We start from the raw sequence: 18,446 nt of genomic DNA on the forward strand, positions 1-18,446 counted from the left end.
TCCCACCTCAGTCCAGGACACCACCATCAATAATTCAAGAAATTTTTCCTGTTCCCATTGAAGAATAAATTGGCTACCTCACCACATTTTCATTACACGTCCCTCAAAATTCAGGAAATATGTGAAATCACTTGGAGCATTGACACTGGTTTGTTGTACCTTTTGTTTGCCTCTTTTGTTTTTATTTTCTTGCAACTGATGTATCAATGGCGTGTATGCCTCTTTTATTTCTTAGTGTATTGTCTGCGACTTCTCAGCTGCACTACTGCAGTCACCCCTCTGGTGTTACCTTTGTATTGTTAATACCGCTTGTTAATACCTTACTAAAAACCCACTATTAATGCCCCACTGATGCTGTCATGGACACAATTTATCCCTGGAAACCTGTCTGCTCCAGTCGCCTTAGTTGGGCATTGTCGCTGTTATGGAGTTGTGACAGCCTTCAATGCCCAACTAAGGCGACTGGAGCAGACAGTTTTCCCAGGAGAAATTGTGGCCTTAGCTGTAGAAAGCCGGGTTCGAGAGGTGTAGTTGGCTTTGGGGCCTAAGCCAGAAGAAAACGCACATTCGCAACAGTGACCTGTGAGTGTGCCCTAATGGCATCAGTTGTCACATTGCCTCAAGAAGGCCATTGACAAATGCGGAGTACATGCTGTATTTTCAGCCCCAGAAAAAGCTGCGTTACATGTGCCACCTGGTAAATGACATCAAGAAGAGGCCTGTCTGCGAAACTAAGCACACCAAACTGCTTGTTAAACATGAAGTTGGCATGGTGTACAGCATCCTCATTGCCTGTGGCAGACGTTAAATTACACCGATGGGGCGCTGCGTCAATGAGCGCTTGCTTGAACATTGCAGGATAGCTGATTCATTAAGTGGTGGAGGTCATTTAGCTGAACACATTCACTGTTGCTTGCACGAGCCAGCATACAAGGCATTTTGGAAATAAACACGTATCTTGCTCCAGTTTAGCACTTAAAAGAGCCTGGAAATTTTTTAAGCCTTTTGTATCGCTGCTGGAAAAGAGAATTACCTGAGCAGCCCTTTTGTAGGACTCCGGAAAAAAGAAATAGGTCATCTGAAGAGAAATGTGTTTGTTAAGTCAGCTAGGTAGGCGTTGTATAGGCAGGCCAATGTGTTGAACATGAGTGGCAAGATACCCTTATGCTTATGTTTTTGTGTTTTGTTTTGGTTTTTGCTGCCCTGAATAACCATTATCTGGTCGTGGAAATACTTTTCAGCCCCCAGGGATCAGTAGTACCCCTTTTCGCATAAAAAGCCAGTGTTGTGGAATAAATCTCAGTTGATGTCCGGTGTCCATGGAGTCTACTCTCTTCATCTGTGTGTTTTTTTGTGCGCTGGAACTATGTCTCATAATGCTCCCTTGCTTTCAGTGAATAAGAAATGCGTCTGGTATCTCTCTGTCTTACCAGTGATGGTTATAAGATAGTGGCTGCTCATGTACTGACATTTTGGGCCCAGTTGATGAATCCTTGGGAATTTGTCTGACAGCATGTTCCATGAGTGCCTTCTTGAGAAAAATCAGTTATTCATTACGCATTTTACTCCAATAACCATTACTACTCATTGTGTCTCAGAACTCATTGATATGCTCAAGCTTTGAAATACTTGAGGGCTGGGTGACAAATTTTTGGAGATACTTTAAATTGCTAGGAATATCTGGAGCGAAATTTTACCAATAATTGTTAGCCAATACAAACCTCTTGGTTCTATCCCTGACAACCCGAAGCTAATCTTCCAATCATTAAGGCCGGCAACCGTTCTGATTCCTTGAACTGTTCTTCTATTTTATTGATGTTCATTTTGCATGAACAGTTAGAGCACGAAATGAATCCGCATATTATTTATTTATTTATTATCAATACCTCAAATGCACGTGGAATTAAGTATTGCATGAGGGATGGGCTGAATGTTCCGCTAATGAGAGATTGGATGGCAGCCTTGAAGTGCAGTGGATCGGAGTGGTGCACGGAGTCGATTGGCCGGCTGTTCCAGTCTTGAGCAGTTTGCACGAAAAATGAGCGAAGATGAGCTGTAGTCTGTGCTGGGGGAGGGTAGACTGCTTCGGGATGGTTGGTACGACTTGATAGGCGATGAGCTGGCAAAATAGCTGAAACATCAAGTGGGCTGTGATAAAATTTGTGAAAGAGAAGAAATTTGTGAAGGCAGAGCCTAAAGATGCGACGTCTGGACTCGAGATTAGTAAGATTAGCCTCAGATTTAAGTGCAGTGAGGCTGGTGTGACACAAGTAGTCCGAAAAAATAAATCTAGCTGTGCGATTCTGGACTGATTCGAGGGTGTTATTGCCACCATAATTAAAACTAATTTTTCTATACCAGTCATCACAGCTTCCATTCTCATTACTGATGTGCAACACAACTTTTTAGTTCACAACTGATTTTCACCTAAATTTAGATTCTTTATTTTAGGCAAGGGTCATTGACTTGAATTTCTCAAAAGCTTTTCATCATGTTTCTCATTATCACCTTTCAACTACACTCTCATGCCTGAGCCTTCATCCTTTGATGTTAGCACAGATTCATTGCTTCCTGTTATAATGCTTGCCTTAAAAAAACTATTGTACTGCTTGCCTTTTGAAGCCCAGCATATCAATATGCAAAATCATACCGTGTCCCTCATTGCCTGAGTCGCTTTGCAAAGTTAAACCCCATAAACCAATCATATTACCCAGGTACGCTAATATTACCTATTCAATAACAGTCTCTGTACCTCCCAACCGCGCCCTTTTGACTGCATTATTGTGAAGAATGCCACAACTAGCTGAAGTACCCCTCTGTATTGATTTTACTAAGACAAATGAACTGGCTTGCTGGTAATTCATTGTGTCAAAACGGAGCAAAGAAGACAAGGAAGGAATGCAACGGCTTGAGCGCTGACATTCAACAAAGTTATTGAAAGCATGTCAGATTGTATACATTGTGGCCTAAGAAACCAATAAACAAAGGACGCCTTGTAGCATTCACATTGGATCTGTTGAAAACAAAACAAAGGTTATGAACCATTTAAGAGCATGAACTCCCTCTTATGGAAGGATAGAGAAGGTAGTGATTGCGGTTTTTTTAGCTTTCAGTGACCTCAGTTATCTCACGCACAAGCTTTTCTGTGTCTATTTAGCACACTGCAGTGCGTGAATTCCAGCTCACAGCATTCAAGATGTGGCAAACAATCGCAGTCGCGATAGTGAATCATCAAATTCCCCCTGAATGCTTTGTTCACATCGTAACAGTGGTCTTTTAACCTCTCATTGGCGTACCTGCCACTTTTGCCCAATGTAAACATAGCCACTTATCAATGGATTCGAGTACACCATGCCTTGTGTGCATTCCACGAAGTGATTCTGGTGGTTGGTTGTACAACCTTTGTTTCCTTGCCGATCTTGGTGGACACGCTTACACTGGTAGTGAAGTTTCTGAGGTGTTGAGAAAACAACACTAATGCCATAACCACTGCTTGTTTTCTTTAATTAATGCGATAAATCGTGTGGGGAAGAGGCACAACCATTTTTTGGGAGTTAGTCTCAACGAGGGTATAACAGGCCTGGTTCAACTTGTGCTTAAGGTACTCGTTTACAGACACCAGCAAAAGTTCTGAATATCCAGCGCTAGGAAAAACGCTTATTCGCTGGGCTAAAATGGATGCCATGGCATGTACACAGGATTTCATGAAGGCATTTGTGAAGCAAAGGTGAGCAATAGTTCTCTTCGTCAACTTCTAATGAGCCGAAAAAAATGGTAAAAGCAGCTTGTTTGCCCTCGGCTCATAAGATCAACAAGTGTGGTCTCCCAGGATTGAGATCCTGAGGTCCAAAAAACGAAATGATGTATTCTCTAGAATCTCAGTGGTGATGAAAAGTGGACTGAGGCTCTGACTGCACTCTTCTATCACCTTATAGACTGCTTCATCAGGATTTGAGATCCTGTAAAAGTCACGTAGCAACGGTGCTAATACAGTTTTTTTTGCAGAAACAAGGTATTTTGAAATCTAACAAATTTGGACAGGAGGCAAGAGTTTAAAAGTGCAACAAAATTCATCTGAGACAGCTATCGCTAACCTTTGCTTCAGAAATGCCTTAATAAAATCCTGTGTACATGCCATGGCATCCAGTTTTGCCCAGCAAATATGCTGCTTGTCTAGCGCTGGATATTCAGAACCTTTGTTCATGTCTGTAGCTGATTGCATTGTGTAGCAGTTTAAACCGGCCTGTCATGCCCCTGTCGAGACTGTAACTCCCAAAAGAAAGGTTGTACCTGTTCCCTACATCCACACTTGATCGCATCGGTTAAAGCAAATAGGCAGTCGCGGTAGCGTTGTTGTTGTTTTCTCCACACCTTAGAAGCTTCTGTAGCTATTGTAAGCAGTCAGCTGAGATCAGCCATCGGAGTCTCTTCGTGCACTGCACAGGAGGCATAGTGTGCTTGATCCCCTTCAACTGCGGCTATGATTACATTGGGCAGACTGGAAGGTGTGCCACTGAGAGGTTAAAAGACGAATGTGACGATGTGAACACATCTTGCAGGAGGAATTTGATGATTCACTGTCGTGATTGCAATCATTTGAGAGATCCTGAACATTGTGAGCCGGAATTCATGTGCTGCATTTTGACAGGCAGAGAAAAGTTTGTGTGTAAGATAATTGAGGCTGCTGAAATTTCAAATAACCGCAACAATAGTGTTAGCACACCTTCCGTATTGCTCGATAAGAAATAGTTGGAGCTCTTGAATGCTTTTTGTTTTGATTTCAGCACATTTAATGTGGTTGACACAAGGCACCCTTTGTTTCCTTGATTTTAGGCCGCAATGTCTATATTTGGACGCGGTTTCCAATAAACCTTATTGAAAGTCAGCACTGTTGCTGTCATATTTATCCCTTTCTCGTCCGTGTCTTGGCTGTGTTGTTTTTTCAAGATGTATTGACCTCCTTTCCCAACTCTAGTGTTTACGGTATGAAGAAATCTTAACCTGATGCAGCCCAACATGCTCGGAGCATGCTACAATATATGATGTAGGCTCCACAGAGGCGCTCGGGTTTATCAGGAGATCCCTTTGTCTGTGTGCTCTTGCCATGCTGCTCAGTTTGTGCACAAAAATTATATTGATTCGAAAGTGAAGTCTTCTTTAACTCTTTCAAAGTTGCACAAGACCGTTTGAAGCTATGTCTATAGCTCCCTTTGATCAGACAGCGACATGCTGTACAGCATAGTTTAGTCAGTCATCTCACTTGACCACCAGACATTACTGTATAAAAGGGAAATCGCTCATTAGGGTGTGTTCTTTATGCTCTACAATGCATTTCCTTACCTTTGTTAACTCTTGTTGTGCCACCTCAGACCAGGACACCATCACCACTAATTCAAGAAACTTTTCCTGTTCGCATTGAAGAATAAATTGGCTACCTCACCACATTTTCATTACACATCCCTCAAAATTTAGGAAATAAGTGATATCACTTGGAGCATTGACACTGGTTTGTTGCACATTTCGTTTGCCTCTTTTGTTTTTATTTTCTTGCAACTGATGTATCAATGGCGTGTATGCCTCTTTTATTTCTTAGTGTATTGTCTGCGACATCTCAGCTGCACTACTGCAGTCACCCCTCTTCTGGTGTTACCTTTGTATTGTCCATCTTATGAATACCCCACTAAAAGCCCACTATTAATACCCCACTGACGCTGTCATGGCCACAATTTATTCCTGGAAACCTGTCTGCTCCAGTCGCCTTAGTTGGGTATTGTCGCTGTCATGGAGTTGTGACGTCAGTGCCCTACTAAGGCGACTGGAGCAGACAGTTTTCCCAGGAGAAATTGTGGCTTTAGCTGTAGAAAGCCAGGTTTGATGAGTGAAGTTGGCTTTGTGGCCTCTGCCAGAAGAAAACACACATTCGCAACAGCGACCTGTCATTGTGTCCTAATGGCATCAGTTGTCACATCGCCTCAAGAAGGCCAGTGTCAAACGCTTAGTGCATGTTGTATTTTCAGCCCCGGAAATAGCTGGGATATATATGTTCCTGGTAAATGATATCAAGAAGAGGCCTGCTTGCGAAACAAAGCACACCAAACCCCTTTTTAAACATGAGCCTTTAAACACAACTGAGATTCTTTATTTTAGGCAAGGGTCATCGACTTGAATTTCAAAAGCTTTTCATCATGTTTCTCATTATCACTTCTTAGCTACTCTCATGTCTGAGCCTTCATCCTTTGATGTTAGCACAGATTCATATCTTCCTGTTGTAATGCTTGCCTTAAAAAAACTATTGTACAGCTGGTCTTATGAAGCCCAGCATATGAATATGCAAAATCATACCGTTTCCCTCATAGCCTGAGTCGCTTTGCGACGTTAAACCCCCATAAACCAAACGTATTACCCACGTGCACTAATGTTAGCTATTCAATAACAGTCTGTCTGTACATCCCAACCGTGCCTTTATGGCTGCATTATTCTGAAGGATGCTGCAACAAGCTCAAGTACCCCAACTGTATTGACTTTTGCTAAGACGGCTAAACTGGCTCGCTGGTAATTCAACATTTCAAAACAGTGGAAAGAAGACAAGGAATTATTGCAACAGCACAAGCACTGACATGCTATTGAAAGCATGTCAAATTGTATACATTGTGGCCTAAGAAACCAATAAACAAAGGACGCCTTGTAACATTCACATTGGATCTGTTGAAAACAAAACAAAAATTGTTTATGAACCATTTAAGAGCATGAACTCCTTCTTATGGAGCGATAGAGAAGGTTTGCTAACACAGTGATTGCGGTTTTCTGAAATTTCAGTGGCCTTGATTGTCTCACCCACAAGCTTTTCTGTGCCTATTTAGCACAATGCAGCATGTGAATTCCGGCTCACAACATTCATGATCTGGCAAACGATTGCAATCGTGACAGTGAATCATCAGATTCCCCGTGAAAGGTTTGTTCACACCGTAACGGTGGTCTTTTAACCTCTCATTCGCGTACCCGCTAGTTTTGCCCAATGTAAACATAGCCGCTTATAAAGGGATTCAAGTACACTATGCCTTCTGTGCAGTCCATGAAGTGACGGTGGTGGTTGATTGTGCAACCTTTGTTGCCTTGCCGATCTCGGTGGACATGCTTACACAGGTGCTGAAGTTTCTGAGGTGTGGAGAAGACAACATCAATACCATCTCGACTGCCTATTTTCTCGGAAAAAACAGCGCTAAACGAAAGGACAACGAAAAAGAGTACAACAGGACCGGCGCTGACTATCAACTTAAGGCTTTATTAGGAACAACATGCAATATATACTCAGGCTATTAAAAGTAAGTTGGGCGTCAGTATAAAACGCATCTTTAGATATGTGGATGATTATCTTGTTTTTGTCGAACATCATAACTTCAATAGGCAGGTCGATGAGGTGTTAAAGATTTTCGACGCAAGCGGGCACGGACTAACTTTCACCTTTGAAAAACCTCACAACATTGAGCTGCAGTTTTTAGATATAAGATTGACAACGAAGCAAGATCACGTGTGCTGGTCCTTCCTTCAGAGATCAGAGAAGTCTTTGCTGAGTTTTCGTTCAGCGCATTCCAAGGTTGTTAAATGTGGCGTAGCAGTTTCTTGCTTAGGAGCTGCCATAACCAAATCATGCGTGCATGCCATCAGTAGAAGTTTTAATCAGCAGGTTCAGAGGCTAAGAAGTGCGGGCTTTCCAGATGATGTTTTATTACTTGCTTGCAGCAAGATAATTTAAAGGGGTCAAAAGGCATGAACCACAGGAACCTTCAAAAAAGAAATTCGTTGTTCTACCGTACATTTACCAAATGTCACACCGTTTGAAGCAAGTAGGCAGCAGATATGGCATTGACGTTCTTTTTTCGGCACCAAACAAGCTCGGCAAATTGTGCGCCATTGTAGATAGAAGGGCCAGGGAAGAGGAAAAGAAACGAAGAAAAACAAAAAAAAGGTTGCCAGATTAAGCATGACCGGCAGTTTGTCCCTTGTGCTGAAGGGGTTGTGTATCAAGTGCCGTTCACATGCGGGAAGACCTATATAGGTGAAACAGTAAGGTGCTTGAACACCCGCTTAAGAGACCACAACACTTCATTAAGGGGGCTCCGTCGTCAAACTTGGCCTTGCATTACAGGAACTGGTTTGGTTTGGTTTGGTTTATGGGGTTTAACGTCCCAAAGCGACTAAGGCTATGAGAGACGCCGTAGTGGAGGGCTTCGGAAATTTCGACCACCTGGAGTTCTTTAACATGCACTAACATCGCACGGTACACGGGCCTCGAATTTCTCCTCCAAAGAAATTCAGCCGCCGCGGCCGGGATTGAACCCGCGTCTTTCGGGCCAGCAGCCGAGCGCCATAGCCACTGAGCCACCGCGGAACTGTTCCCAGAATAACCAACCTGATTATTCTGAAAAATCATGTACCCCCATTTTTAATGAAACTAAGATTCTGTACAAACAGAAAGATAAACTAACACGGGAAATCAGTAGGGGTGTGTGAATATTCGAAATTTTCGAATATAATTCGAATATTATATTTTTAGTATTCGAATTCAATTCGAAATCCAAGTATTCGTGTTGTCTCGAATATTCGACCCGACGCGAATATTCGTATCCAGCCGAATATTCATTGTGAGCACCGGCGTTCATTTCGGTCCGCAAGCCCTATTGACAGAGACATAACAACAAGGCAGCGCCCAGAGCAATGCGCATTCCTTCCTCCAAGGGCCATGCCGTAGCTGACTGCGCTGGTGAGCTTCTTTGTGGCTATACCTGCGAAGCTGGTATAGTCAGAGCTGTGCACGAAGTATCTCGCAATACGTGCCAGTTGAGTGCCAAGTGAGAGGGCATTTTCTGTGGCTGGAGGAGTCGTTTCAGCTAGAAGGGAACTACTTCTGCCTGACCATGTGGAGCAGCGGGTTTTCCTTCACGACAACCTTTTATGTTCATCCCAGCAACGCGCGTTCGTGCTGATGGCAAGCTAGCCTTAATCAATGCTGTGTACCAGCCATCTTCTCTGATATTTCCACTCTTCTCAGAATAATGTTCGAGACTGATACTTTTTGTGCAGCCATACACACCTTTTGTGTTCAATTAATCATCGATAGTTGAACTGTGATGTTCTTGGGTGCTCAAATAAATGTTTTGTAGTGTTTAAATGCGTCTGCCCTTGATTATTCGATATTCGATTCGATATTCGGAGCCAAGTATTCGTATTCGAAGAATTTGACATTCGCACACCCCTAGAAATCAGTGAAGCCTTTCATATTCAAAAAAACAGTGACTCGTGCGTGAGCATCCCCTCTGTAACAGTTCATGACTGTGAACTGAAGTATCTTGATCCAGGTGATTGATGTATCATTGTAGCTTTTGGTGTTGCCATGCGTTCTTGGTTGTGATTGGAGTATATATTGCGTGTTGTTCCCAATAAAGCCTTCAGTTGATAGTCAGCGCCGGTCCTGTTGTACTCTTTCATTGTCCTTTTGTTTAGTGCTGTGTTTTCCAAGAAACATGTACCAACTAGCTCAACTCTCCGTTTTACTGCCTATTTTCTTTAAACAGTGCGGTAAATTGTGTGGGGAACAGGTACAGCCTTTATTTTGGGAGTTTCAGTCCCAACGGAGGTTTAACAGGCCTGTTTCAACTTGTACTTAAGGTGCTCGTCTACAGACACCAGCAAAAGCTCTGAATGTCCAACGCTAGGAAAACCGCTTATTCTCTGGGCAAAAATGGATGCCATGGCATGTACACAGGATGTCAGAAGGCATTTGTTAAGCAAAGGTTAGCAAGTGTTCTTTCTCTTCAGCTTCCAGTGAGACGAAGAAAATGGGAAAAGCAGCTGGTTTGCACTCGGCTCATGAGATCAACAAGTGTGGTCAAACAGGACTGAGATTCTGAGATCCAAATAACGTAATGATGTATTCTCGGGAATCTCAGTGGTGATTAAAAGCGGATTGAGGCTTTGCTTGCACTGCTCTATCACCTTATACACTGCTTCATCAGGATAGGAGATCCTGTAATAAGTCACGTAACAGCGGCGCAATATAGTTTATTTTTTGCAAAAACAAGGGATTTTGAAATGTAACAAATTTGGACGGAAGGTATGAGTTTAAAAGTGCGACAAAATTCTTCACCGGAGAGAGCTATCACTAACCTTTGCTTCAAAAATACCTTGATGAAATCCTGTGTACATGCCATGGCATCCTGGTTTGCCCGGAAAATATGCCGTTTGTCCGTTTGTCTAGCACTGGATATTCAGAACCTTTGTTATTGTCTATTGCTGATTGCCTTGAGCAGCAGTTGAAACAGGCCCCTTGTGCCCCTGTCGGGACTGGAACTCCCAAAAGAAAGGTTGTAGCTGTTCCCTATATCCACAACTGATCGCACCGGTTAAAGAAAATATGCAGTCGTTTGGTTTATGGGGTTTAACGTCCCAAAGCGACTGAGGCTATGAGAGATGCCATAGTGGAGGGCTCCGGAAATTTCGACCACCTGGGGTTCTTTAACGTGCACTGACATCGCACAGTACACGGGCCTCGAATTTCTCCTCCAAAGAAATTCAACCGCCGCGGCCGGGATCGAACCCACGTCTTTCGGGACAGCAGCCGAGCACCATAGCCACTGAGCCACCGCCGCGGCTCAAAAAAATATGCAGTCGTGTTGGCGTTCATGTTGTTTTCTCCACACCTCAGAAGCTTCAAGACCTGTGTAAGCAGTCAACCGAGATCAACTATCAGAGTTTCTTTGTGCGCTGCACAGAAGGCATAGTGTGCTCGATCCCTTTGAAATGTGGCTGTGTTTACATTGGGCAAACTGGCAGGTGTGCCAGTGGCAGTTTAGAAGACCACTGTGACGATGTGACCAAAGCTTGCGGCGGAATTTGATGATTCACCGTCTTGATTGCAATAGTTTGCCAGATCCTGAACACTGTGAGCTGGAATTCACGTGCTGCATTGTGGCAGACACATAAAAGTTTGTGTGTGAGATAATCGAGGCACCTGAAATTTAAAAAAACTGCAATCATTGTGTTAGTATACCTTCTCTATTGCTCAATAACAAATAGTCCTTGCTCTTAAATGCTTCATAATCAGTTTTTGTTTTGTTTTCATCACATGCAACATGCTTGACACAAGGCGTCCTTTGTTTCCTTGTTTTTTTAGGCCGCAATGTTGATGGAGTTTCCAATAAACCTGGTTGAAAGTCAGCACTCTGGCCATTGCATTCATTCCTTTCTCATCCGTGTGTTTTCTGTGTTGTTTGGTCAAGACGTATTGACCTCCTTTGCCAAGTCTAGTGTTAACGGTATTTAGATATCTAACCAGATGGAGCCCACCATGCTCGGAGCATGACATGATACATGCTGTAGGCACCATAAAGCCGCGCGGGGTTATCAGGATATGCCTTGCTCTGTGTGCTCTTGCCATGCTGTGCAGTTTATGCACAAAAATTTTATTGATTCCAAACTGAAGTATTCTTTTCATCTTTCAAAGTTGCACCAAACTGTTTAAAGCTATGTCAATAGCTCCTTGATCCAACAGCAACACGCGCGTACAGCATAGTTTAATCAGTCATCTCACTTGACCACCAGACATTACTGCATAAAAGGGAAATCACTCATTCAGGTGTGTTTCATATACTCTACAATACATTTCCTTAACTTTGTTAACTTTTGCTAGCCCTCCTCAGACCAGGACACCACCACCACAAAATCAAGAAATTTTTCCTGTTCGCATTGAAGAATAAATTGGCTACCTCACCACATTTTCATTATACATCCCTCAAAATTCAGGAATTAAGTGATATCACTTGCAGCATTGACACTTGTATGTTGTACCTTTCGTTTGCCTCTTTTGTTTTTATTTTTTTTGCAACTGATGTATCAGTAGTGTGTATGCCTCTTTTATTTCTTAGTGTATCGTCTGCGACATCTCAGCTGCACTACTGCTGTCACCCTTTTGATGTTACCTTTGTATTGTCCCTTTTATTAATACCCCACTAAAAGCCTACTGTTAATACGCCACTGACACTGTCACGGACTCAGTTTATCCCTGGAAACCTGCCTTCTCCAGTTGCCTTAGTGGGGTTTGACGCTCTCACAGAGTTGTGACAGCATCAGTGTCCAACTAAGGCGACTGGAGCAGGCAGTTTTCCCAGAAGAAATTGTGGCCTTAGTGGTAGAAAGCCAGGCTGTAGAGGTGAAGTCGGCTGGGTGGCCTAAGCCAGAAGAAAATGCACGTTCTCACCTGTGACCTGTGATTTTGCCCTAATGGCATCAGTGGTAACACCACCTCAAGAAGGCCAGTGACAAACGCGGAGTACATGTCGTATTTTCAGCCCTTGTAAAAGCTGGGATACATGTGCCACCTGGTAATTGACGTCAAGAGGAGGCCTGCCTGCAAAACTAAGCATGACAGACCCCGCTCTAAACATGAGGTTGGCGTGGTGTACAGCATCCTCATTGCTTGTGGCAGATGTTACATTACACCGACAGGGCGCTGCATCCATGAACGCTTGCAATAACATCGCAGGATGGCTGATTCATTAAAGGGACACTGAGGAGAAATTGAAGTTGGCTTGTATCGACAGAATACCAGCTCCTGATTACAAAAACGCTACTCATACTGACAACAAAGCTCTTGTAACGTAGAAAAGAGCTGGAACCTGAATACAGGTATCGCCACCACAGGCCAAACTCGCAAGTACAAGCGTGATGATGTCATAGGACAAAACAGTGTTGCTAGAACCAATGGTTCTAGCAACACTAGGACACGAGAAGCCATGAATCACTGAGGCGCAGCCAATGCATGCGCAAATCTCCTTGCCGTCACCAGTTGGCGCCACGTATCCGGCAGCTACGCGTGCGCCTGCAGCATCGAGACCAATCAACGCCTGCTCACTGGCAGTAGGCGGGCTCTCGGTATTCCGCTAACGGTAACAAGGTACACGGTATGCTAAAGGTGCCTATTTGCTAGAACTTTGTTGACGACTTTGAGAGTGGGATCCATCGTAACGCTGGCAAAACGGCGGTGCAAACGTAAACGAAGCGACGGCCGCAATAGCCGATAGATGCCTTGAATGTGCGGTCGGCGGTAGCTTTCTTTTTGGCTGCTGCTAGGCCGCACTGCTGGCTGCCAGAAATCACGGAGTCTGCGTTACGTCATGTGCACGTCATGTTTCACGTCACTTAGTCCTGTGTCGTCATAAGAGAATCACAAGTTTGAATCAGAGCGGTGGGAAAAACTTTTTCTACTTCGAATCCAGATTTCTTAGAAATAAATGCATCTTTCGCTGCCGGCCAAGTGGCAAAAAAGCCATGAAATGCCGAACTGTCAGATTTTGCTTAAAAAAATATTGATAGAGCTCTCCTCTCTGTCACTTTAAGTGGTGGAGGTCATTTAGCTGAACACATTCGCTGTTGCTTGCACGAGCCAGCATGCAAGGCATTTTGGAAAGAAACACTTGACTTGCGCAAGTTTAGCACTTAAAAGAGCTTGGAAATTTGTGAAGCCTTTTGTATCGCTGCTGAAAAAGAGAATTACATCAGCAGCCCTTCTGTAGGGCTCCGGAAAAAAGAAGTAGATTATGTCAAGGCTAATGCGTTTGTTGGGTCAGCCATGTAGGCGATGTATAGGCATTCCAATGGGTTGAATGTGAGTGGCAAGATACTCTTATGCCTGTTTTTTGTATTTTGGTTTTGCCACCCTGAATCGTTATCTGGTCGTGGAAATACTTTCCAGCCCCAGGGATCAGTAGTACCCCTTTGCGCATAAAAAGCCAGTGTTGTCAAATAAACCTGAGTTGAAGTCTGGTGTCCATGGAGTCTACTCTCTTCATCCGTGATTTTGTGTGCTGGAATTTTGTCTCTTAATACTCCCTTGTTCTCAGTAAATAACAAGGGCCTCTAGTGTCTCTTTTTTTGCCTGTGATGGTTATAACAAAGTGGCTGTTCATGTACTCACATTTTGGGCCCAGTTGATGAATCCCTGGGAATTTGTCTGACAGCATGTTCCATGGGTGCTTGCTTTAGAAAAATATAATTATACATTACCTATTTTGGTCAAATGTTTAGGGGAATCCCCCAAGGTGGAGTAGATTTGTAATAAAGGAGTAATTACTCCTTTATTACAAATCTACTCCACCTTGGGGGATTCCCCTAAACATTTGACCAACACAGTTCCCACTTCGAGTTATTGATCAATTCGCTCTCGCCCTACCATAAGCTTGCCGTCCTGGTTAGCTCAATTGGTAGAGCGACTGCTCCGGTGAAGCGGTGGTCCTGGGTTCGAACCCCGGACCAGGACGAATTTTTCTTTCACTACGAAGTTTCTGAGAAAGCTGTATAGCTTTCCTTTGTAGCCGTATGGCTGCGCTCGGGTGGATGGCAATGAGTAATTACTCCCTTATTACATTACCTATTTTACTCCATTAACCTTTAGTCATCATCGTGTCTCAGAACTCATTGATAAGCACAACCTTTCGAGTACCTGAGGGCTGGGCGACAAGTCTTTGGACATACTTTAAGCTACTAAGCATATCCGGAGCCATATTTTACCAATAATTTTTTAGCCAGTCCAAACCTCTTGCTTCTATTCCTGACAATGCAAAGCTAATCTTCCAATCATTAAGGCCGGAAACTGTTCTGATCCCTTGAAGTGTTTTCCTATTTTATTGATGTCCATTATGCATGAACGGTTAGAGTACGAAATGGATCTGCATATTACTTGCCACCATAATTCAAACTAATTTTTTTATACCAGTCATCATGGCTTCCATTCTCATTACTGATGTGCAACACAACTTCTTTAGTTCACAACTGATTTTCACCTAAATTTAGATTATTTTAGGCAAGGGTCATCGACTTGAATTTCTCGGAAGCTTTTCATCATATTTCTCATTATCACCTTTCAACTACACTCTCATGCCTGAGACTTCATCCTTTGATGTTATCTCAGATTCTTTGCTTTGTGTTGTACTGCTTGCCTTAAAAAAACTTGTACTGCTTGTGTTATGATGCCCCGCATGTCAATATGCAAAATCATACCGTGTCCCTCATAGGCTGAGTCGCTTTGCGACGTTAAACCCCCATAAACCAAACCAAATGTATTGCCCATGTACACTAATATTAGCTATTCAATAAGTCCCTCTCTGTATGTCCCAACCGTGTCTTTATGACTGCATTATGCTGAAGAATGCTGTAACTAGCTCAGGTACCACAACTGTATTGACTTTTGCTAAGACGGATGAACTGGCTTGTTGGTAATTCATTGTGTCAATACAGTGCAAAGAATACAAGGAAGGAATGCAACGGCGTGAGCACTGGCTTTCAACAAGGTTTATATTAAAGCATGTCAAAATCTATACATTGTTGTTTGAAAAACTAATCAACAAAGGACAGCGCGTAACATTCACATTGGATCTGTTGAACACAAAACAAAAGTGTATTGTGAACCATTTAAGAGCATTAACTCCTTCTTATGGAGTGACAGAGAATTAGAGCTAACGCAGCGATTGCGCTTTTTTGAAATTTCAGTGGCCTCTGTTATATAATGCACAAACTTTTCTGTGTCTGTTTAGCAAAGTGCAGGGCGTGAATTTCTGCTCCGGGTGTTTCCATTTCAATCTTCTGCGGAATACATCGCCTGGTTTTCTCAAGCCCCATGCACCAGCAATACATCATCAAGGCTTTTTTATGAGGCCCAGCTGAATTGGCAAGTGGGTAAATAAGAGCAGGAGGAGCATGAACAGAAAATAAAACTGGCTGTACAGGCTTGATCTTTTTCAAAATTTTTTTGTGTCATTGCGACAAATGTAACAGCCGCATGGCCCATGTCCCAACATCTCACAACAGACCCGCCATTGCCCAACAGTCCCAATATCGCCCAACAGGCCGCCATGTTTTTTCATTACCATAATTCACTGCACTTTTTAATGTTCGTTTCGAATGTTTCCATCGTTGGCTTTTTCCAATAGAGCTTTTAGGTGGTGGTTCTTGAGCTGTTGCAGCGACTTGAGAGTGCGCGGACGACTTTCGTCACTAAGTCAGTACGGTGTGTGACCAATTCATTCCAGCCAGCTGTTTGTGTCACTTGATTGCCGTGGGCACAGATAAAATCCATGGCACTGTGGTACAGGACGACAGCGTTGTGCTGGTCGGCGATGGTGAGTGCCGACGCGGCATTCTCGATGTTGATGCCTTCTATCAACGCCCCTTCACAAAGGTCCCGGAGATGTAAGAGGCCGTACTTATCGGCTGCTCCAAGAAGAGATCCGGCCAGTTCTCCCAGCTTCCGCGTCTGGCCAGTGTACATAAAGTGCAGCAGTTCGCCGAATACATCATACTCCAAATCGGAAATGATTATCTCGCCCTGCTGCACTTCACGCATATCGTGGCTGAGCATGGCTCGAAAAACTGGGGATCGGGAGGCCAATATCGCCTTGTGGGCGCGGTACGTGCCGCCGGATACCTTGATGGTCACGTCAGAAAGGTCGCCGCTGTCGAGAAGCCAGCTGAGATTGTCGGAGAGCTGGCGCAAAGGTACGGCGGCGTCAGCGCTCTCGAGTGGTCCAGGCGTGGTTTCGTACCCGCCAATGACTGTCACAACACAGCGTATGCCCAGGTCACCTTCCGGCAAGTTCTCCATGCCATTTATGGGAACTAAGTCGTGGAACCCACACCATCCTTCATATCTAAAGACTCTAATATCACTATTCTGGCGATTCCATTCTTGCCCGTTCGCATCGACGATGCTGCACTCAGCGGCTGCCCGAACTTCACGGCTGCCTGTGTAAAAGAGGAAAACAGACAGGGAGTCCTGGCCATCATCGGCCGTGTACTGGCGCAATTTCAAGTACCATTCCCCGCCGTCTTCTTCTCGTGAAGGGAATCTTGTACTGTTAATTCCATTTGGCAAATGCGCCGACAATAACCTGAAATTTTTTAGCTGCCAGAAGATTGATAACTTCTCGGTTTTAACCTCCGTCACACATGTGGACTCCATCACAGACAAAGATGTATGCCAAAGGTACGTGGTGTGCTTCCACTGGTAGAACCCTGTGGCTTACTGTAACCGCTGTGGCTCACTGTAGTTCAGGGTTGCCAGGTCCTAATCTAAAAAATGGCCGCAAAAATGATAAAAGTAGCCAAAAGGTAGCCAGTCTACGGCCACGATCTCAAAAGTAGCCAGAATTGGCGCCAAGACACCAGAAAAACGTAACCAGCGGCAGGAAATCTACAGTTTAAGGACAGAGGGCAGCAGTGCCTGCAAATAACTTGGAAGCATAAGATAATTGCTGATGAAATGATATACATTAAGACCACGGAACAGAAGTACAGAAATGCTAGATGTATTTATGACAGGAGTTGAAAAGTTACCATGTAAAGAGGAAGATGAGCAGCGGCGGCCGCCGCTCCGCTAGCGCGCGGCGCGAGTTCGCTGGCTGGATGACCGAAGCTCGGACCGGCATTTTGGCTATCTGTCGCTAAGTTCCTTTCCCCGGAAATCCTGCTACAATTGTCCCGTATTATCCTCCGACGCCGCCGCCTGCCTTTCCAACCCGACCACCTCCTGCTCGTGTCAACCCTTGGCGCACCCGTGACAACCGTCCTATTTGCTACGCATGTGGTGTCCCTGGCCGCGTTGAGCGCCTGTGCCGACGCCGTGTGCCACCACCCGTGGATGACCCCAGAACGTACGTCTACGCGGCACCATGCACAGCCCCCGCCACGTCCGTCGGCTGCCGAACAGCTTGATGCCTCCGATCGCCGCCCGTATTCTCGCCGCCGTTCGCCATCCCCGCGGCGCCGTTCTGTTTCGCCACTGCGTCCTCATTCCCCTATGCGCCAGGAAAACTAGTTGCCGCAGTTCCCGAGGCAAGAACTGCGTATTCGGCGACAAGTTCAAGGCCTCGTTTGTCCCCAGCGAATGTGCTCGACGTTTCTGTGGAGGGCCACACCGCCTTGGCGCTTGTTGATACTGGCGCTGCTGTTTCTGTGATGAATGAGAAACTGTGCCGAAAACTTCGCAAAGTGACGACGCCGTTATCCAGATTTTCGCTTCATACAGCTAATGCACAGCGCATCTCGCCTTTAGCCGCCTGCACAGCCAGGGTCATCATTTACGGTTCCTTATATACTGTTGAATTCGTCGTTCTCTCATTGTGCTCGCATGACATTATTTTAGGTTGGGACTTTCTTTCCCAACATGAGGCCCTCATCGACTGCGCTCGTGCCGAGCTCGAACTTCTTCCGTGCAGTGCTATATACCTCGCCTGATACGTCATCTTCGTGGGGCAAACTGTCTGTGGCTGACGACATCGAGATTCCTCCGTGCTCATCTGTTCCTGTCCCTGTCTCCTGCCTCACCGCATCTGACGGCGCCGTCGTCTTTACACCATCCGACGTCTTCATCTCTCGACACGGTCTGCCTCTGCCATTCG

General features: G+C 44.6%; 2 protein-coding genes across 3 annotated transcripts in view; both read left to right on the forward strand.

Annotated features, from left to right (window-relative positions):
* Nucleotides 1–18,446, forward strand: part of LOC149354090 (uncharacterized) — a 46,564-nt gene that overhangs the window by 11,897 nt on the left and 16,221 nt on the right. The gene's annotated exons all lie outside the window — the stretch shown is intronic.
* LOC149354091 (uncharacterized) overlaps nt 1–18,446 on the forward strand; it is a 64,001-nt gene that overhangs the window by 1,184 nt on the left and 44,371 nt on the right. The gene's annotated exons all lie outside the window — the stretch shown is intronic.

The sequence above is a fragment of the Amblyomma mixtum genome, chromosome 3 (genome assembly GCF_055824585.1).
Source record: "Amblyomma mixtum isolate Tamu chromosome 3, ASM5582458v1, whole genome shotgun sequence".
NCBI classification, from domain to species: domain Eukaryota; kingdom Metazoa; phylum Arthropoda; class Arachnida; order Ixodida; family Ixodidae; genus Amblyomma; species Amblyomma mixtum.